This window comes from Dipodomys ordii, unplaced genomic scaffold (assembly GCF_000151885.1).
Source record: "Dipodomys ordii isolate 6190 unplaced genomic scaffold, Dord_2.0 Scaffold80, whole genome shotgun sequence".
In the NCBI taxonomy this organism is placed as follows: domain Eukaryota; kingdom Metazoa; phylum Chordata; class Mammalia; order Rodentia; family Heteromyidae; genus Dipodomys; species Dipodomys ordii.
The window spans coordinates 3621707-3645580 of record NW_012267296.1 but is presented as its reverse complement, the minus strand read 5'-3'; the positions used below and the strand labels follow the sequence as shown (position 1 = coordinate 3645580).

At 34.7% G+C, this 23874-nt stretch overlaps 1 pseudogene; it reads right to left on the bottom strand.

The window, feature by feature from the left end:
* Positions 1 to 5376: 5376 nt before the first annotated feature.
* LOC105992135 overlaps positions 5377 to 23874 on the bottom strand; it is a 77614-nt pseudogene continuing 59116 nt past the window's right edge.

The following is a 23874-nucleotide window of genomic DNA, read 5'->3' as shown; positions in this document are numbered from 1 at the left end:
TAACTCATTGTTAATCTAAGTATTAATCTTGAATAGTGCTCAATTTATTTAATAGTGTATTGTGTTAAAAACTTAATATATAGGTGTCATATTTTTCTTTCAAATCTGAAATAGGCTTTGTAGATAACAAATGAATGAGTAAAACATTCCTTTTAACCAAATCTTACTTGATTTTTAGTTTACATAGATGTGTTTAATTATCTAAGCAAAAATGATATAATCAGCGAGCAGTATGGAAATGATCAAGGAGATAAAAATTAGTACATTCTTTTTACCTTAAAATAAAAGCCAAAAGTGATTCTTGCTCAGGAGGCAGAGATCTGAGATCTGAGAATTGTAGTTAAAAGCCAGCCCAAGAAGAAAAGTCTGTGATACTCTTATCTCCAACTACCAAAAATCCAAAAGTAGGGATGTTGCTCAGTTGGCAAAAGACTAGCTTTGAATTAATATGCTCAGAAATAGTGCCCAGGACCAGCACCCAAAATAATACTTATCCTTTATAGAACCAAAAATTAAAGTCAATGATGGAGCAAATCTTAGTTCTCACTATGTCCTTGTTATTATGTAAATTAACTCAGGTAGATTTTCATTCTTCAATTTCAGTGTTCTAGTCTTCCAAATTAAAAATAATAGTAGCATAAATGAAATCAAAAGCAAAACAGGAAATAATGACTATTAAAAATTATAGAGAATAGAAAAGCACAAAGGATATCAAGAAAACTATCAAAATGTACATAAAAATACACAGAATCTGAGTAGACCTATAGCAAAAACTCTAGAATATTCTTACAAAGAAAAATCCAGAGCCGAATGATATTACTGATAAATTCTGAAAAAAAAATTAAAGAAATAACACTATTTCCCATTCTTCCAAATAGTACAGGAGATGTAAATACAAACTAGTTATATGAAACCAACATTGTCCTGATTAAGGCAAATCCATCTCAATAAAACCACACATTAATACAAGTGTAAATGCAATTGTGCTAAACAAGATGTCGGTCATTTGAATTCAGAAGTATATGGCAAGAGTTGTAAATAATAACCAGGTAAGATTTATCTGAGGAATAGTAGGCAGGATTAAAATATAAAGAGTAGCTCAATGTATCAATGAAACAATGTAAAAAGGATTCATGAGCTCAACAGATGTTATTGTAATGTTTGCAGTTCTTTCTTTTTTTTTCCTTTGTTTTATTTCCTGCTGTCACTGTTTTTAAGTTCTGTACCCGTTGTCTTGTATGTAAATTTACCGATTTAAGGAAAGAAAGGGGGATCACAGAAATGGTGGTACAAAAGGTGAACAAGTTCAACAGTGATACTAGAAACTGTGTTGGAAGCGAACTTTACAACTTGGGGGAAGGTGGGTCTGAAGGGAAAATGTGGGAGAAATTAAGGGAAGGGGTAATGCTGTTAAAAAATAAATGTATTGCCGGGCGCTGGTGGCTCACGCCTGTAATCCTAGCTACTCAGGAGGCTGAGATCTGAGGATCACGGTTCAAAGCCAGCCCAGGCAGGAAAGACTGTGAGACTCCTATCTCCAATAAACCACCAGAAAACCAGAAGTGGTGCTGTAGCTCAAGTGGTAGAGCGTTCGCCTTGAGCTGAAGAGCTGAGGGACAGCGCCCAGGCCCAGAGTTCAAGCCCCACGACTGACAAAAAAAATAAAAAAATAAATAAATACATGTATTTATTGCCTTACTTTTGTAACTGCAACACCACTGTACACCAACTTTACAATATTTTTAAAGACATAAAAATATGGTCCAATAAAGGTATATGTAAACAGACACATATTAATGTAGGGAAATTTAGGGAATCATTTTACAAAGCTAATGGACATTAAAAATATTTAAATATAGCTGGTTGCTTGTGGCTCACACCTAGATACTCCTAAAGGAGGCTGAGATCTGAGGATCGTGGTTCAAACCCAGCCGGGTCAGGAAAGTCTGTGAGACTCTTATCTCCAATAAACTACTCAGAAAAAGCCAGAAGTGTCTCTGTAACTAATGTGGTAGAGTATTAACCTTGAGCACAACAAAACTCAGGGGCAGAGCCCAGGCTCTGAGTTCAGGCCCCAGGATTGGCAAAAAAAATTAAACATATTAAAAATATGTTTAATTTGGGAGCATAATAACCTTTGAACATAATTTCAAAAGAAAGAACTCAATAAAATCATCCTTCCTCTTGAAAAAAAGAAAAGGCTTTTGATAAAAGTCTACCATCCATTCATAATAAAAACAATGAAGAAGCTATATGAAACTCGGGAAGAATATTTTTGAAATTTACAATTTAGGTGGGTGGGAGTGGGGGGGAGGGGGAAATGTAGTTGTGGAGATGGGAGGGAAGGGATGGTAGGGGAAAAACAAAGGAGGAGGCAACAATGCTTGATACGAAATGCACTCATTACCTTACTCATGTGATTGTAATCCTTCTGTACAGTATTTAACAATAAAAAAACATTTTAAAAAAGAAAAATACCTAGAATTCATTATACTAAATGGTGTAAGAGTGATAGATGTCTTTTACTGTTTTGAACAAGATTAAAATATTCCTGTCAATATTGTCTGGTTATTCCAAGAAGGGTAGTTTTTTAAGAACAAACAAACAAACAACTGATGGGATGTGATGAGACATGCCTATAATTCCAAAATTCAGAGGCAGAAGCAAGGTGATAATAAATTACCAATAACTAGTATGTGAAGAAAATGTGAGAAGATACAAATGACTTGATTATATGAATTATATGATTTGCTTTACATAATAATGCAAATTGGACAAATCTGATACTCTGGAAAAAATTTGACAATCTTTCTTATAGTTGAGTAGTAAATTTTAATACACTATTGTTTTTTAAATCATAATTCAGTATTTAGGGCCATTAAAATTTATAATGTTCACCCAAAAGATTCTTAAATAAAAACATATGAGATCTGTAAATAAAATTATAGCCCTATTTTATTTGCAGGAGAGGAGACATACTGGGTTATATTTTTCTTATTAATTAAAGATAGTAACAAACTTTCACAAAAATAAATCTTCATGATTTTCAATCTAGAAAACTTTTTCAATGTCTCAAATTTAGTTATTTTCCTTCATGTCAAACCAAAAACTTTTTCTAGTACATTCCTCTGTGGCTTTTGAAAATGTTTCAACATGCATACCTTTTTTTTTCTCTCTTTTTTAACTTTAAAATAATGCGAGAAGTAACACTGCTGTGCATATGAATGCACATTTACTTTAAGTTTCTAGTTTCTTATTAAGTTCAGTTCCTCAGATGAAGCAATTCACTGACAAAGCCTCTACTCAAATAAAAACTGAATTTTCATTTCCTGTCTGTTGTCAGGCATGGCAAATCTCCAATGAAGGTGAACTGACTTCGAGCTCATCAACTTTCACAGCCTCAGTCACAATCAATAATCTTAGTCTGGACCCTCACACTAACCTCTCCATCATCTTGTCTCACTTAGAACCATTTTCAGTTTATTTTCTATTCAATGGAGAGTCATTGTTTTGCACTCAGTTAACTTTGGTTTAATGAACAATGCTTTGTCTTTCTGCTGCACACATTGTTATGATTTTGTTTTGTTTATTTGGCTGAATTTATGACACTGGCATAAGTGAGGTGTTAGGACACAATGATACAGTATTTGATCCAGATTGATCTCAACTAAATTATACCATGAAAATTTGGATGATTATTTGATTATGAGAAGCCTTTATTTTTGTCCCAGTATTAGAGCTTGAACTCAAGATCTTGGAAATGTTCCTTCGATTTTTCACTAAAAGCTGGCCACTTGAGCAGCACATCTGCTTCCAACTTTTTAGTGACTAATTGGAATTGTAGTGTCAGAGACTTTCATGGCCTGACTCTGATTTTAACCTTGATAATCAGATACTCCTTAGTAACTAGGATTACAGGTGTGAAACAATAGCATCCAGCCTACCAGAGGTCATTTTTTAACCTCTCTGCTAAATACAAAATAAAATTTACTTTGGTATTTTAAATTCTCCACAATTATTATTTATCTTACCAATCTCTAACAATCACCTTCAAGTATTAGGCATTCTGATATGCCCTTTGTAGATGATAGATAGATAGATAGATGGATAGATAGATAGATAGATAGATAGATAGATCGATAGATAGATAGATAGATGGATAGAGATGTATATACAGTTTTCATTTAGAATTAATACTGACTTTGAATTTGGCTATGTTCATATTAATTTTAAAGATAAGGAAGATGAGACAAACATTTTACTACCCAGTTTTTATTATCAAATCTAATATCAGACTTTAATATCTAATCTAATTAAGAAAAGCAAGATGTCAAAAATAGGAAATTGGATCTTAGAAAGAAGTCCTGCTTAATCTATGATGAAAGTACTGAAAATACAAAAAAATCAAGTAGCATTTGACATATAAGAAACAGATTTGAAATTTTATCATTGAATAACATTTTAAAAATCACCCAAAGCCTGTTCAAATAACTGAAATTTTAAGCAATGTATATGATGATTATGGTCATTAGTACTACTTTATTACATTATGTGAAACTGTAGGTATGATTCACATATTCATATTAAGTTGCATTACAGTTAGCAAAACAAGTAGTTATTGGTCTCATACTGTAGAAAATCATTTGGATACTATGATAATTAGAAATTCTAGGTGTTTTATGGAGAATACAAATTCATAAAACTATAAATTTGCAACAGGTATGAGCAAAGTTGACATCGAATTTTTGAAAACAGTTTACAGATAATGTGGCAGATAATATGTGGTGTTTCATAGCACACCTTGTTCACATAGTGCCTCAAGCTTCTGTTCTATTGAATCTTCTCCCCATAATGCTGTGAGTTCCTGCTGCAACACTTCTCCTTATGTCTGGAGTGCCAACTCAATGAATGAAAAGAGCCAGAATGTCTGATGCACAAGCCATCACGAAATCAGAGCAAAACTCTGGGGAGGAAATTTGAGGAGATCTCAATACTGTAGCTGCCCTCCAATAGAACTCTACTTCCTCTTTGGAACCCTTCTCCAAATGGAGATCCTAGCTATATTCTTTGTGTAGCTTTTCTTCCATTTTCAAATAAACTTGTTCAAAAAAGTGTAAATTCTTCCTTGCCTTTTATTTCTTTTTTAATTCTTGCACAAATATGACACTTTATTCTTAAAAGGATTCCTTAAAAATAAGTTCATTTTTCCACATTATTCTTTTAACATGTAACTATTGATCACTGGTTCACGTAATGTAAAAGTATTATCCATTTAACACATTCTTGAAAAGTGCTTGCAATATTTTATGAGAATATTTTACATTTTTACTAAATTGAATGGACAGTTTCCTATTTTTCTTTAAAATCTAGAAATGTCTTAATTCTCACATTACAAAAATTAAACAAAACAGAACATAAAGCCAAACCCACAATAAAACCTTACAAAAGCACACTGATTTTAATGACAGGACATATATGAAATCACTGTGTACAGCTCTTTTTAATGAACACTTTTGTAAAGCTTGAATTGAGTTCAAGAACCGACCTGTTATCAATCTGTCAACAGAAGGACATGTGAAGTAAGCAGAGATCTTTGCAAGACTCGAGCAGTTTGTTAAAGATGCTGGATTTACCATTCTTGTTCCTAATATATCCGGTTGCTGTAATCTGGTACCATTAGATGCTAGCTCTTCAATATCTGTGTCACACACAGACCTGTTAGCTGTAAGAAGAGTTTCTGCAAGTTTGGCAGCTGGCGTGCAAGTTTGGTGAAGCACTCAGTGCTGCTCTGCAGAGTGGGGCATCAGCCAAGGTCAACTTCCTCCAGAAGTGGACAACCAGAAGCCAATTTTGCTATTCCATTCTCCATAATGTTCTTACATACCTCCACATATCCAGGGTCTGAAGCTCCTATCATGCTAGCTATCACGTCATAGTCTTCTTTCATTACACAGCTGCCCAAACTGAGGTACTGCAGCTCTGAGTAGAAGTTCCAAATGCTGAGCAGTGCTGTTTGCTCTACTTTTGTTCTATAAAGAATGAGTCATTTCAGGCTCCATAATTTGGCAATGTGGTTGAAAGTTTGAGGTGGCAGTTTATTACAAGATCAGAGATTTAAGTCCTGGAGATTTGGATACATCTCAGAAATAATGTCCAAACAGGTTTCATTAAGGAAGTGGCTTCAAGACATTTCAAGACATACTAATTCACACCCACAACTCTTCAGAAACCTGCTAAATCCTGCAACAGAGATGAAAACCCTATTGCCAGACCAGGATAAATTGAGCCATTGGACAAGACTCCATCAAGTCTGCAGAAATTCTAGAGAAGTGTCATTTACTTTTGCCCAGTAAGGTTGAAAATTGAAGTGGATGTATTGTAGAGGATCACAGCAATGCTGGTTCATCAGTTTGCAAGTCTGTGCTAATCTACACAGGTCAGGTAATGTAAGGTGATTCAGAATCCGTTGAATAAGCTCATATGGTAGTTTTTCAAAATATCCATTATTCGGCCCTCCTTTTAGGGCAGCACTGTTAAACTTTTTTCTAAGACTGTCAATTACACAACCATCTTTGTCTTCATAGTCATCATCATCTAGATCATTCATGTCAATAAGTGAAGTCTTGAGAGAAAGCAGTGGCTTGTCCTTCATACCATGTAGCACAACTGCATCTAATTCAGTGTAATAATCTAGAAGAGAGCTATTTACTTCCAGCCATATAAGATGTGTGGGGAAATTTATCTGCTTAATACAAGGTTTAAACTGGCAAGCGTGGTAAGCATTCACCTTTGTAGGTCTCTCTGACCAAAGAGTCTCCCATCTTACTTTAGCTGGAGGACTCGGGGAGTAGGGATTTGCCAAACAAGCCAGAATTCTGATGACTGCTCCAGGATGATAAGTTTCTAGAACTTGAACAGCTGTAGTATACACCTGCTGTTCAAAGGTAAGTTTCACATATTCCTGGCTCTGAAAATTGGGTGATGTCCTCGTGAATGGCAAGGAAGCACTTGGACACTGATCCCATCATGTTTTATATGCTCAAAACACAGAAGTGACCAGAACTTGGGAATAAATTCGGTACACCTGCCAAGTTCCACATGGTACAGGACATACTATTCTCACTTCCATAATGGGAACTGAAATCCACTACTTCTTTGGCATATTGGACCACCTCTGCATTGAGAGGGGAAGTCCAGCTCTTTGATACTATAGTTCTATGGCTGTTCATCATTTCTCCTCTTGTAGCTTTCATGGCTCAGCACCAAAGGCACATATAATAAAACAGAGTCAGAACTGTTAACATGGGAAAGACTGCTGACCTCTAGTCGTGAATTATGAAGCTTCAAAAGGTCAGGTGTCCTCAGTAAGTCACATGAACTCTGAAGGATGTTCCCAGATAGAGTGAGCAGATAAATCAAATCTATATCCTTATAGGCAATCAGATATTTTAGTCTCAACTCCACTGGGGACATTTTGGTATTTAAATTTTAAATATTAGTATACAAAATGTGTGCATTAATAAAAAAATACTGTGGATGTAATTGAGATAGGATAGATAGATGAAGGAAATTACGTATTTTTAACAAGTATCAAGGAGACATCTCTGAAGTTGAAACCAGGAAGTAAACCAAAATAATAAGCTAAGCTTCAGTTTCATCATACTTTCCTTTTAACATTAAGCTACCAGAAAGGGAGACATAAACAGGCTATCTAAATCTGCCCTTTCTTTGAAATAGTAAAAGACTGAAAACAGTCCCTGAATGGGTAGAGATAAAAAGATGGGAAGCATAATTAGGGAAAGAAAGCCCTAAAACTCACCTATTGTTATCCTCTGGGTAGGCGAAGACACATCTCCACAGGTTAGAAAAACACCTGTATCCGTTTTACTGGCTGGAAGTTATTTCATGTCTGGGGATTGCTATGCATCTCTCCATTTGTATTCCTCCAGCTCACAGAGTATAAAGGCTATAGATGATAGCAAACACTTTCCACCTTTTTAATAAAAATTATTATTGTAAAGGTGATGTACAGAGGGTTACAGTTACCATTTTCCATCTTTAACTCCTATTTTCTGCATGAGGAACAGACAATTTTTCTAGTTCTTCTTCATTTCTTTTTAACCTAATATAGTAAAATAAACCCTTGCTAAAACTTTCACATTCTGAAACTTCTTTTCTTGAGAGACATTTCAAACTACTTTTCAGGAGTGGATCTCAAGAACATATGATTGCATGGAAACTGGGAAGCTGAAGGAAGACTTTATCAATCACCCAGTTGTATAACCTTTATCAACCTTATTTCAATCTCTCCCTGGACAAGGTAAGTAAAACACATTGACTATACATTTAATTTTTCTAAATAGCAACTAAAAGTAATACCAGAACATATTAAAATAATAGAAATGCAGTGATTCTGTGATTAGCTAAACTTTAAGTCAAGTTCCTGGATTCTAGCCAAGCTCAGTTTTATATATTTCCTCATCTGAAAAAATCCAGTTTTAATAAAGATATATGCTGTCAGTTTAGCAAACCCATCCAAAACTGGTTTACTGGTTTCTCAAGGTTTGCTATCTCCTAGTTAATATCTAATCATCATGGAAAGAGAATTATTTGGAAAATTTAGCCAGTATTCCTCTTTTTTTAAAAGGTAAATAGAATAAGTTTATTTGAATGTGAAAGAAAGTAGCGGAAAAACCTCTCCATCTGAGAAAGGGTAGTTTCTCTCCCTCTCTCTCTCTCTCTCTCTCTCTCTCTCTCTCTCTCTCTCTCTCTCTCTCTCTCTCTCTCTATCTCCTTTCTCTCTCTCTCTCTATATATATATATATTAAAAATACTGTACAGAGGGGTTACAGTTACATGAGTAAGGTAATGAGTACATATCCTATCGAGCATTGTTACTTCCTCTGTTATTTTTCCTGACCATCCCTTCCACCCCCACGTCCCCAACACCTCCACCCACCCCCAAGTTGTACAGTTGCAGGATTCCTATTATACTTGCTGTTTCTTCTTAGTAAGCTCCATTCATTGATCCTCACCTTTCTCCTTGTCTATAAATTTCCACTTACTTATGCTGTGTTTAGAATTGTGCATGATCCCTACCCATACATTAAGATTCTATTTCCATTTTTCAGGTACCTATTCTGAAGGTACCTAATAAAGTCAGCCTTATTGTGCTTTAGCAACTAGCATCAAAAAATTTTTGTAAAAACAACAATGTCAAAGCAGAATGTAATCATTCCTTTAAGGAAGAATTGTTTGAAAGGCAAATAGATGTGGTGGGGCATGGATGTGAATGCAATCCACTGAATTTCTTTCAGGGGTACAATAAATAAGAGCTTTCAACTTAATGATTTCCAAGAAAGGATAAAACTTACAGTGATAGAAAACACATACAATGCATGGATCAAGGGAGTAGTAGTGGAATAATTTATTCCAAACATTTGTTCATTTAGAGTGTCTTGTTATACAATGACTATATTGCTGTACATGAATACAGTTCTAGCTAAAGTTTAAATTTGGGGAAAATTGTTGGTATAGGGATGAAATTGGAAGAAAATTCCTTGACTACTCATTCAAATATATTAAAAGTGACTGATTTAAAAAATAGGACAAAAATTTAATATTATATAATTGTGGTATATTTTATCATAACCAAATAATATCTAATTAAATAGTATTTTAAAGTGTGTAACTTTATTATTAAGTTAACTTTTGAAAAATAACTTTCTTTATCCAAAGTACAAATATCTGATGTTTTATCTCATATGTATAATCTAGGTTGAAAACCTGAAAGAAGAACGGAGTATAGTAGGGAAAAATATGGATCAAGAATGAAGGCAATAAGAGAAGATAACAAAGATGAATATCAAACTATTTTATAAATATGAATGACTGTTTCAATTAAACCTGTTTATTGGTATAATCAATATATAGTAAGAAGTATCATTGGAATAATAATGGAAAAATGAGTAAGTATTTCAATAGACCTAAGCAATAGAAAAATTAAAAAAAAATGGGAAAAAATTTTAAAATCTAAGAAAGAAGTTTTGCAAATTTGAATTGGAAAGATAGTTATATTGAACCTTGGAAACCTTATATTGTGTTCAATGAATAAGAAATTTTTCTATAATATAAATTTCTCCTATATAATTATGTTTTTCTGAAATTTTGTTGTGTCTTAGATGGATTTTAAGTCTTAGTTTCTACATTCCAATTTACCTTAATGAAAGTGACTGGTAACCCTAAATCACATGTGAAAGCATATTTTCTTTCTGAATTTATTCATCTTTTAAATTTTGTACTAATCTTGGAATATGTTTCAGGTGGAGAATATATGTGATAAAGTATATCACATTAATATATTGGCCTTAAGTTTAAAATAATGAGTGTGAATATAATTTTTTGAAAATTTACACGGTAATTTAAATTAAAGCCATAAAATTGATTATTAGATTTAGCTTTGCATTTTTAAGTTCATAGGTATAAGACTATTACACCATGTTAATATGTCAATCACTAAAATATAAAGTAAAATTTTATACTCATATACTACATTCCTTAGTTATCTTTACCAAAAATTTTATACTCATATATTACATTCCTCAGTTTGCTTCAATAAACAAAGACAAGCACCACTCTCACCGAAGGACAGGTCTACCAATCAGAGGATTGGCAAAGAAGCTACCGAATTAAGTGAGACCATACTTCAAGCAGAATTAACGGACATCTAATGAGTATTTCACCCTTAAACAACACAGTACACATTCTTCTCAGCAGCTCATGGAACTTTCTCCAAAATAGACCATATCATAGTTCATGCAAGGAACTTAGGCAAATACAAAGGGATCGACATTATCCCCTGTATCCTATCTGACCACAGTGGAATCAAGCTAGTTCTCAATAACAAAGCATACCGCAGAAATTTCTCTAATACATGGAAATTTAACAGCACACTCCTTAGCAATACCTGGGTAACGAAGAGGTCAGAGAAGAAATAAAACATTTCCTACAACTCAATGAATATGAAAACACCTCACAAAGAAACTTGTGGGACACAGCAAAAGCAGTCCTGAGGGGCAAATTTATTGCCCTCAGTGCCCACATCAAGAGAATGGAGACAGACCAAGGAAATAATCTCATGTTGCAATTAAAACAGCTAGGAAAACAAGAAAAAAATGGAACCTAAAGTTACTAGTTGAAGCCAGATAACCAAATTAAGAGCAGAGATTAACCAATTAGAAAATCAGAAAATTATAGCCAAAATTAACCAAACAAAAAGCTGGTTGAAAAAATAAATAAAATTGATGGCCCGTTGGCAAGATTAATTTAAAAAAGAAGAGAGGAAACCCATATTAACAGGATTAGGGATGCCATGGGAAAAATCACAACACGTACCAAGATATCCAAACAATTCTAACGGACTACTTTCAAAAGTTATACTCTCTAAAGGAAGAAAACCTGGCAGATATTGATGCATTTTTAGAGAAATACAAGTTGCCCAAACTGAACAAAGAAGAAGTAAACCAATTAAATAAGCCAATATCCTACAACGAGATACAGGAAGCTATCAAAAGTCTTCCAACAAAAAAAAAGCCCAGGACCAGATGGATTCATAGCAGAATTCTATAAGACCTTTAAACAAGAATTAATACCCATACACCTCAAGCTCTTCAGAGAAACAGAGAAGGAGGGAGCTATCTCAAACTCATTCTACGAAGCCAATAACACACTCATCCCCAAACCAGGCAAAGACCCAACCAAAAAGGAGAATTACAGGCCAATTTCCTTGATGAACACAGATCCAAAGATCCTTAACAAGATTCTAGCTAACAGAATCCAGAAACACATAAAAAAATCATACACTATGACCAGGTAGGCTTCATCCGAGAGAGGCAGGGATGGTTTAACATATGTAAATAAATAAATATAATCCAACACATCAACAGAGCCAAGGTCAAGAATCACATGATTATCGCCACAGATGCAGAAAAGGCCTTTGATAAAATTCAACATTCATTCATGCTAAATGCTCTGGAGAAAATAGGAATAGAAGGAACATTTCTAAAAACAATAAAAGCCATTTATGACAGACCAATGCCAATATTATACCTAATGGGGAAAAGCTACAACCAATTCTCCTAAAATCAGGAACAAGACAAGGATGCCCACTGTCTCCACTCCACTTCAATATAGTCCTGGAACCCTTAGCCAGGGCAATAAGGCAAGACAAAGACATTAAAGGGATCCACATAGGGAAAGAAGAAGTTAACCTATCCCTTTTTGCAGACGACATGATACTATACCTTCACGATCCCAACAACTCCATCCCCAAACTCTGAGAAATCATAAATCACTTCGGCAAAGTAGCAGGATACAAAATAAACCCACAAAAATCAGTTGCCTTCCTGTACACTGACAATGTACAAGAAGAGAGGGAAATAAAGGGAGCAATCCCATTCACAATAACCTCCCAGAAAATAAAATATTTAGGAATTAACCTAACCAAAGATGTAAAAGAACTATTTAATGAGAAGTATAAAAAGTTAAAGAAAGAAATTACAGAAGACACTAGGAAATGGAAAGACCTCCCATGCTCTTGGATAGGCCGACTTATTATAGTAAAGATGTTAATGCTCCCAAAATTAATATACAAATTCAATGCAATTCCTATTAAAATCCCAATGACGTACATCACTGAAATATAGAAAACAGTCCAAACGTTCATATGGAACAACAAAAGACCTAGAATAGCCAAAACAATTCTAGGGAATAAACACAACATGGGAGGGATTTCAATGCCGGACTTCAAACTCTACTATACAGCCATAATAACAAAGACAGCATGGTATTGGCATAAAAACATACCCGAAGACCAATGGAATAGAATAGAAGATCCAAAAATAAAACCACATACCTACAGTCAGCTGATATTTGACAAAGGAGCCAAAGACATACAGTGGAAGAAACACAGCCTCTTCAACCACTGGTGCTGGGAAAACTGGACGGCCACATGCAGAAAACTAAAAGTGACCCCAGCCTGTCACCATACACTATCATCAACTCAAAATAGATTAAAGACCTTAACATTAGACCTGAATCTCTGAAACTACTGCAGACAGAGTAGGAGAGACACTTGAACTAATAGGCACAGGAAGGAACTTTCTGAACAGAGTCCCAGGGTCACAACAAATTGGAGAGAGACTCAACAAATGGGACTACCTTAAAATAAAAAGCTTCTGCACAGCTAAATCTATCACAACCAAGCTAGAAAGACAACCAACTAATTGGGAAAAAATATTTACCAGCAATATATCAGACAAGGGGGTAACATCCAGTATATACAATGAACTCAAGAAACTAATCCCTCCCAAACCTAACAAACCAATTACTAAATGGGTAAGGGAACTAAAGAGGGATTTCTCATATGAAGAAATAAAAATGGCAAAGAAACACATGAGGAAATGTTCATCATCGCTGGTGGTGAAGGAAATGCAAATAAAGACAACCCTGAGATACCACCTTACCCCAGTCAGAATGGCCCACATCCACAAATAAGCCAACGACAAATACTGGAGTGTATGTGGAGAAAGAGGGACCCTATTACACTGTTGGTGGGAATGTACACTTATACAACCACTTTGGAAAGCAGTCTGGAGGGTCCTTAGAAAGCTAAAGATTGACTTCCCTTATGACCCAGTCATACCACTCCTAGTCATCTACCCTGAACAACACGAACCATTATGCAAGGACACATGCACCTCCATGTTTATTTCAACACTGTTCAAAATAGCTAGGATATGGAAACAACCCAGATGTCCCACCACAGATGAATGGATCCAAAAATTGTGGTATCTATACACAATGGAATATTATGCAGCCATTAGAAATGACAAAATAATGGCATTTGCAGGGAAATGGATGGAGCTAGATGGAATCATGTTGAGCGAGGTAAGCCAAGAGCAAAGAGACAAACTGTACATGGTCTCCCTGATAAGTGGATGCTAAATCCAAAATGTTAGGTGATACGACAAAACTAACAGGACTTAAGAAACAAAGAACTCCCACTCATCTGGTCGAACCACTACTAAATATCCCCATGCTGCTGATCACATGTATGGAGTATATGTGTACAACGTTATATGTTATAGACTGTGATAGACAATTTGCTCCAGGAAAGTTAGAATGAACTTGGGACTTTAAATGAGCATCATTCCACAATACTGTGAAATTTGGGAAATTATGTAGTCACTTAATCACAATTAAAAAAAAAAAAAAGAACCTCGGAGAAGGTAGGGAGGGAAGGGATGGTAGGGGTAAACAATGGAGGGGGTAACAATGCTCAATAGGAAGTGTACTCATTACCTTATTCATGTAACTGTAACCCTCTGTATAGTATCTTTACAATAAAAAAATTAAAAAATAAAATAAAGACAAGGGCTAGTGATACTGCTCAATGGTAGGTCACTCACATCACATGCAGCAAGTCCATTATTAGATCTCCAGCTTTGAATGAAAAAAAATAAAGTAAAATAAATTACCTTTACTACTATAAATTCCATACAGAAAAAGTTGTTTTCACTCAAGGAAAAATATTTGCATACACATATTGTACAGAGCCAAATTAATACCAATTTCAGTTAGAACAACAATACATCTCATAAATAGATATAATTATTTGAAAATTAATACTGTATATCAAACATAAATATAAAAGGTAACAGTTTACCTCTTCTCACTTAGCTCTTTTGAGCTATTATTATTTAATTAAGAATAGATAAGAAATGTAAAACAAAATAATTATGGCTTTTATACATCTAAGTCTATAATTTAATTAAAAATTATTACCACAGGGAATAACAAAGAATAAGAGTGTGAATTTGATCAACATTCACTCTATATATGTATAACAATATCACAATGTATCCACATTGTATAATTAATAAATACTAATTGAAAAGATAAGAAAGGTTCAAACCTTTTTCCAAATTCCATTAGAAAAGACCAAACTAGAGAGAAAAAGGAATACAATAGGTCTAGGGACCAGTGGGTGACTCAAAGGTGTAAGCCTAGCTACTAAGCAGGTTGATATCTGTGGATCATGATTCAAAGTCAGCTTGGGAAGGAAAGTCTAAGACTCTTTTTTTTTTAATTCAAGTGTTATTATAAAGGTGACATGCAGAGGGGTTACAGTTGCATAAGTAAGGTAATGAGTACATTTCTTTTTGAACAGTGTTACCCTCTCCCTTGTTTACTCCCACTTTTCCTTCTCCACACCCTCCCACCAAGCTGTAAAGTTCATTTCCATCATACTGTCTAGTGAGTATCACCCTTTGTTTCATCATTTTTGTAAGTCCCCTTCCCATCCCCATAGCAGAGAAACTTATATACAAAAGGGGATAGAATTCAAAAACAGTGACAACAGGAAAGAAAAATCCAGAGGAAATAAAAAAGTAAAAAGAAATAACTGAAAACAGTGCAATAAAAATCTTCTTGTTTCCATTTCTTGGAGATCATTTCAATAAGCATAATTTTATATGGTCATATACATATAGCTATTGAGTCATTGTGATCCTCTTCTAAGAATATCCTCTTTGGTCTCACTGTGCAATGCTTAGAGTGCTGTTTAATTAATCATGTCCAAGTATTATTATTTGTCTTTTGCTATGCATTGGATTAACTTGTAGATGCTTATCTCCACTAACCTACCAACAACAACAAAAAACCTGGAAGCAGACATATGGCTTAAGTGATAGAATGCTAGCTTTGAGGTAAACAGCTCAGGGACAGTGTACAGGCCCTGAGTTCAAACCCCAGAACAGACAAAAAAATTGTAAAATAGCAATATCTGTGCATCCACTTTTTTCAATACTATTAACAACAGCCAAAATTAAGGAGTCTGCCTTAGTGTCAATAAATGGATGAATGGACAATGAAAATTAAAGTTATATACACAGTCAATAAAGTTTATTGAACCACAAAAGACTAGTGTTTTGCTTTTTTATGTTTACTTTTTCCCTCAGTAAAATGGATAGAATTAGAGATCATCATGCTAAGCAAAATGTCACAAAGAAATCCAATGTTTCACACAGTCCATACACATTGATGAAAAAAAAATTGGCTAAAACCCCATTTATCCTCAACTGCTATTTTCAAATCCACTTCTACCATGAAGCTGTTGCTTGGCATGCAGTATTAAATTTTCTTCTCAGTTATCCCAATAGGAGATTATAAAATAACCTAAAAGTTGATGTAATTTTAATTTAAGCTCTTCAAAGATATGGTCAATTCATTAATTAATCTAGCAGATACTTTTAGCTTCTACCATGTGTTAGACACTATTGTGGATAGAGATCTTAGAACAAGCACCCTCCCTGTTCTATCAAAGCGAAGTAAGCCAGGCCCAAAGAAACATAGGTCGCATGGCTTCCCTTATTGGCAATAATTAGTATACATTTGGGACAAGCAGAAAAGGTCAAAATCTATGTATATATGACCATATAAGATGATGTTAAGTGAAATGAACCCCAAGATAGGGACACAACTTGTTTTTTCTTTCTTTCTATTGTTTTTAATGTACCTAAAATGTACTGTGATTTTTGTTTTGTTTCTCTTGTATGATCTTCCCCCACGGTATAACCCCTGTTTTCACTGTTTTTGACATCAGTGCCCTGCATCTTGTATATACATTTTGCTAACAAAATGCTGAAACAAGGTTACAGGTTGACCTATTGTAACAATGACACGTACAAGACACTATGTTGAAAATGAACTTTACAATTTGGAGGGGGAGGGGGAGGTTAGGGAGGTGGGAATGGAAGGGGTGGTAAGGGAAAAACAAAGGAGGAGGTTACAATGTTCCATATGAAATGTACTCATTACCTTACTCATGTAACTGTAACCCCTTTGTATTCTATTTATTAAGAAATCAAATAACTTTTCTCTCCCTCCTTCTATCCTTCCCTCTCTTCCCTCATGTCTCTCTTCTCTTGTCCATCCCTTTCTCTAATTTCTCTCTCATTTCCAACAGTTTGTTCTAGTCAATGTTTTGTCCTTACCACACTGCAGAAACTGATTTTGTCAACGTGACTCATGACTTCTACAATTTTAACTACAAACTGATCTGAATGTATATGTCACCCCAAACAGTATTTGTTTGTAGCCATGTTTGGATCATGAGGAATCTGGATAGGAGTCCACTTTTTGATGATAATAAAATGATGCAGCAGAATAGATAAGCAATAAAGAAGAGAACTTAGTAACTCTCATGTTCTACTCTGAGTGTAAATAGTTCTAATGATGGATTTCTTGCTAGCAGAGACACAATGTACCTTAGGACACCAAATGATAAGAGATAAGGAGTGTGTGTGTGTGTGTGTGTGTGTGTGTGTGTGTGTGTGTGTGTAGTCTTTCCCTCTCATTTTATAAAGAAACCTTGATTGGACTCCACACTAGCAAATTTGTCTAATACCAATCACTTCCCCCCAAACACCATAGTGTGATTAAATATCTTCATAATATGAGTAGGAGATGGAAAGGGATGGGAAGGGGAAACAAAGGAGAAGGCAACAATGCTTGACAAGAAATGTACTCATTACCTTTCTCGTGTAATTGTAACCCCTCTGTATGGTATTTTCACAATAACCCCCCCCAAATAAAAAATACCTCAAATTGTACATTAAACAGTAGCATACATTTCAGAGAGAAGGAGCCATATTCAAATCATGCCAGTGTTTTTTTTTTTTTCTAAGAAATGTAATCCAGCTCAATATTCCCAACACAGAATGCAGAAATATGTCCATATATAAACCAGAAAGTGGACTCCAACCAGAAAACAAATCTATTGATACTTAGACCTTGGATTCACATGTGCAATAACTAAGAAAAATGTATTTGTTTTTATGAGTCACTAGGTTTGTGATGTTTTGTTATATTAGCCTGAATGGATTAAGATATTGTATAATTTGACTTACTCACATAGTTTGACAGTTCTTTTTTTTTTTTTTTGGTTGTTCATGGGGCTTGAACTCTGGGCTTGGGTGCTGTCCCTCACCTCTTCAGCTCAGGGCAAACGCTCTACCACTTGAGCCACAGCGCCACTTCCAGTTTTCTAGTGGTTTATTGGAGAAAAGAGTCTCATGGACTTTCTTTGCCTGGGCTGACTTTGAACCATGATCCTCAGATCTCAGCCTCTTGAGTAGCTAGGATTACAGGCATGAGCCACCTGTGCCCGCTAGTTTGACAGTTCTTTAGCCCATTCTCTACACATTGTTTTTTCTCTTTACCTGTTATAACATAAGGTTTCCATGATTGCCCTTATTTGCCACATATTTCATTCCAATGTTTTTTCTGGGGCTGGTTTCTTTCACCTCATAATCTTTTACGTGCCTAAATCTCATAAATTTTATTTAAAACATGATTTTTGGTCTTGAATCTCTACACTTAAGTTCATTAAGAAGATCATATACTTCCATGGCTCTAAATACCCTCTACATAATGATCTTTCCAATTTACATAGCATGAGATGTAGCACAGGAGACTTGTGAGCTATTGAACTATTTTATGTCGGGTCTTCGTCAGTCCCACAAAAGACGGACGGGGTCCAAGGAAAGGTAAGTGCGGTGCTCGCCCGTTTCCTAGCCTCCCTCAGCCCAGGAGACAATCAGACACAGCAGGGAGCCAAATCCAGCAGGTAGAAAACTCGTTTATTAACAGAGAGCAGCCCCTTTTAAAGACAAAAAGGGTGGGTGGTATGGTAAGGGAGGAAGAGGAACCAATCACTGTCAAGGTCACACCCTATCATTCACCTGAGCCTTCAGGGGCTGGTTAGGCACCGATGGGCAGATCAATTGGGCTCTGCCCACTCAACCCTCTCCCAGCGCCATCTTGGCTGCCCATGTGCTCTACAGTAAACTAGGCTCTGCCCACTCAACCCTCTCCCAGCGCCATCTTGGCTGCCCATGTGCTCTACAGTAAACTAGGCTCTGCCCACTCAACCCCCTCCCAGCGCCATCTTTGCTGCCCATGTGCACCACAATTTTATACTATTTAACAAAAACTCCTATATAAGTAATGTACTCATTACCTTTCTCATGTAATTGTAACCCCTCTGTATGGTATTTTCACAATAAGCACCCCCCCAAAATAAAATTTACAAAGGTTAAAATTTATAAAAGTTATAAAGGTTAAAAATCATACAAATAAAATGGAAAAGCATTAAAAAATAAGGAAATACAAATTAATAGGAAATTAGACTTAAATAAAAAATTAATCATCAAAACAATCAACATAAACTTCCCTACATTTTAATTAATTAAAATTAAAAGTATAAATAATATAAATATAGAATAATGGATATTCATATCATATTTTGAAGTGTGGTCAATTCAGAAGAAATTTCATAATCTTTAATATCTTATTATTAGAGTATAAAGGAATGAAAAATAATGTAGTAGAGATTTATAATAATTTCTATCAAAGTTAAGAGGTATAATTCTTGCCTAACATATTTAAGACTCTGGGTATGGCTGCCAGAACCAGAAGAAGAAAACAATATAAAACAATATAAAAACAATTTAAAATAAAATTTGTAAGGAAAGAAAAAGAATTTTGAAGTACATAAACTAGAAAATAAAAACAATACATTTGATTAAAAGTTACAAAATGATTAATAACACACTTTTGTGTACTTCTTGTATATATATTTAAAGTCTGTAAATTAAGTGAATATTTTGAATGAATTAAAATATAAATGGTGGATTTGTTTGTAAAGGACATTTACAAATTTAATAATATGCAATATATTTTGCATAACTCCATGGCTACATCATGAGCAATAATAACACAGTGTCCTGAATTTTAAACTCAAATTCCCTGGCTATCAGCTCTTAAGTAAACCCCTGCAAATTCTTTAGACTCTTTTAAATTGTATTTCTCTCAAGTTTTGTGTAAGCACTCTTTAAAAACCAACCAGAACTATGGAAAATTTCTACATCTAAACCTTCTGAACAGCTAGGAATAGAGGTGCAAGACACTAGGGCCCAATTGGAATTGCCTTCTGCATTTTAAGTGCATTTTTAATGACAACTGCATTATCTGGCACTTAAAAATTTTAGATCTTATGGTAAGCAAGAAAAGCTATGAACTTATAAGATCAAATCAACAATCCCTTTACTCTGGACACCAACACACAAGACTGTGACCAGCCTGGGCATCATAGCAACATCCTGTCCCAAACCATAAACAAACAATGCAAATTAAAAAAGATGATATTATTCAAGATATAGCTCAGGAAGATATCCTTAAATATAATACCCCTAATTTCTTGTTTGAATGTCTTCACTGAGTGACCTTTATTGTGCTTAATATTACATGTACACCATGACAGATCTATAACACAAATTCTAAATTGTGAAGCTTTCAGACACAGAGGGGAAAAGAGATTCAATAATACTGACCAAAAGCAACAATATATATATATATATATATATATATATATATATATATATATATAATTTCTTGATCCATTCATCAACTGGGGATATCTGGGTTGGTTCCACACCTTAACTATGGTGAATATTACTGCAATAAAGATAGTTGTGCTAGTAGCATTAGTAAGGCCTTGTTTGTGATCATTTGGGAGAATGCCCCAAAATGGGATGGCTGGGTAATAGGGGAGCTCTGTGTGTAGTCTTTTGAGGAACCTCCATAATATTTTCCAAAGTGGTTGAACAAGTTTACACTTCCACCAATAATTATATGTACATCAGATAAGCAAAGGGAAATACTTTTTCTAAATATACTACTTTACAAATCAAAGAGTAAAGTGTCACTATATATGTTACAAAATTTATTTTTACAAAAGTTATTTTAAGGTAAATTATTTTTATTGAAAGTGGTGGATCTTTAAGAATCATATATTGAAGATCTACTATGATTTCTGCTTTGTGTGCATCACACACATGACATACTAGATATATTTATTTTTAAATGTAAAAATTTGCATAATAAATTATAAAGTCTTGAGGATTCTGGAACTTTAATAGGACCAAATAAATAACCACAATATCGATTGGGTGATCTGACATGCTTTTCAATCTTTCAGAATTAATGACTGAAAAATTAAATGTTGTTCTCTACCCAAGTGTAATTAATTATATGCAAAGTTGATAAATTAAGTCCTAAAAGTTCTCAAGACAAAAGAAGAGTAATAATAAGGAAATCTATCTAAGTTTATTGTGTTTTTCTACATTGTGGTATTTATTCATCTCACCTGTTTTGTGTCTACAATATGGTTGAGTATTTATAGATTTTTCTAATGCTATCAGTAAGAATGTTTTAAATCACTTACAAATGTTAGTTTTGCAGCCAATTTCTACTCCTCTCCCCCAAAGAAGTGTAAACTGCTATGATGTCATGAAGGGTTGCTTAGATTTTATAAATTTCAGGCAGAGAAACAGGGTAGATCCCTACCCAAACCTATTCCTAAATGCTTTGGCTTCTAAAGCAAATATTTCTGGAGATGTAATTTGCCAGCCACACTACTATATGCAGAGGAAAACTTAGTCCCTGGCCAAGAACAGTTTATTTCTGCTAGCTTTGAGTGAGCATGGAAGTACTCCAACTGGCATTTTAATAAATGAGAAATGGGAGTTCACTTTCTTTAGGCACCAGAAAAAAAACATGATTGTAAGGTAACAAAATGTATATTACATATTTGTTTATGTGTATCTTGTGACATAATTCAATTGGCTACATATATAAAAATGCTTGCTTTAATTTTTATGTAGGAGAATTCTCAAATCCCTGGAATTCGTGGGTTTTTTTCTTTTTTATTGCCAGTCTTAGGGCTTAACCTCACGGCCTGGACACTGTTCCTAAGCTTCTTTTCCTCAAGGATAGCACTCTATCACTTGAGTCACAGCACCACTTCTGACTTTTTCTGGGTATTTGGTACTGAGGAATCAAATGCAAGGTATCATGTATGCCAGACAAACATTCTACCACTAAGCCACATTCCCAGCCTTAGAATTCATTTTTAATTGATTTCAGATTAAGTATTATCACATATATGTTTTTTTTCTAAAAAAACTGAGTGAGTCTAATGCTAAAAAAGAATTGGAAATTACTGAGTCTAATCATTTAAACAAATAGGAATTTCTTAAAATTTGCCTGGACTCTTTCCCCCAAACTGGTTTTCTGACTGAAAAACTCCTTTGCTCATATTTTTTAATCTCATTAAAGCAGAGACAATCTTAAAATTCAAAAGATTTCTAATATGCCTGCATTAGTTAATATTAATTAGGGTATTGAAATACCAAGATCTCATTTTTTTCCTCAGGAAAATGCATGGCTGTTTATACATGTATGTCTCTTCTATTCAGTGTGCTTCCTGAGGACAAACTTGATCATCAGTCATCTTGTTAATCCTATTGTCAAACAAAACGTTCAGCATATAACAATTCTGAAGGTGGCTCAGTGGTAGAGCTCTTGCCTTGCATGCATGAGGCCCTGGTTTCGATTCCTCAGCACCACATAAGCAAAAATAAAAAAGCCAGAAGTGGCGCTGTGGCTCAGCCTTGAGCTGAAGGTCTGAGGGACAGCACCCAGGCCCATAGTTCAGGCCCCATGACCGGACACCCCCCCAAAAAATGAATTAATTCATTGACTTGCATAGAATTTTAGGCAGAGGATTCCATAAAAGGTACCATACAAATGTTAACTGGGGCACTTCTTGATGGATAAGAAGGAAATTTCTAGGTAAAAGTGAAGAGTTGGGTGGTTGCAGGGGTAAAATTCTATTGAAAAAAAGGAATTGTGTAAAGGACCTACAAATTTAGGGAAGAAACTAAAATGCCAATAGAGATTGCATTATATTTGTATCAGAGTTGATTTTATTAGCTAACTTTGAGGTTTAATAGACAATTAAATTTAAATTTCATTTTCCAATAGTCTAAGCATGTAATGACAAAATTCTCTTAAAACGCAAAATTCTCAAAACTCAAAACTGTCCAAAACTGCTGCGATTATCTATGAGTAGAGGGCAAAGGACAATATTTTTTCTCATATTGTTGTGACTTACCTACTACCTGTCAATTCTCAGCCACCTCTAATTCAGTGGCCACCTGGATCCTTCTAGAGATATGTTTTTCCTCCAATTGTAGGTGCAGAATCTCACTATGTGTTTTACTCTTTTTAATATGAAGAAACCAAGTTCTTAAGTAGAAACTGTAGCAAAATAGGTATGAGCCACCATCTTGGTAACAAAGAGGCTGAGCTAGATCATTCTTTCTACTCTCAGTCTCTGACATATTAAATGCATCAGAGATTGGGAGAAAGTAGTGAATTTTATTTCCCACAAAATTAATTTAGACAAATTTGGAAACAACCAAATGGAGATATTTTAAAGCAATTTAAAATATGGAGCTATAAATAACTTTTGATACAAAAAGGCTTTATTTGTGGAAAAACTCTGGTAAAGTTTTGTGCTAGGAATTAAAGACAAATTTTCATAGCCTCAATACTGTTGAAATTTCCAGCTACATACTTTTTGTTAGTGACTATTCTCTGAATGTTACCATACGTGTCAGTCTCCTTAGCCTTAATCCACTATATGCTATTAGCCTTAGTATTGAAGTTGTGGCAATCAAAAATAAATCCAGACATTTTCAAATCTCTCTCCTTGGTGGGTTGGGAGTACAAGTGTCAAATGATTTCTAACTGAGAATCACAGCTCCAGAGAGATGAGTGTTCTTAAGAATGTGGAAGCAACTTTAGAAAGCAGTATGGAGGTTCCTCAAAAGACTTCACATAGAACTCCCCTATGACTCAGCAATCCCACTTTTGGGCATTTACCCAAATGTTTACAAACAAGACCAC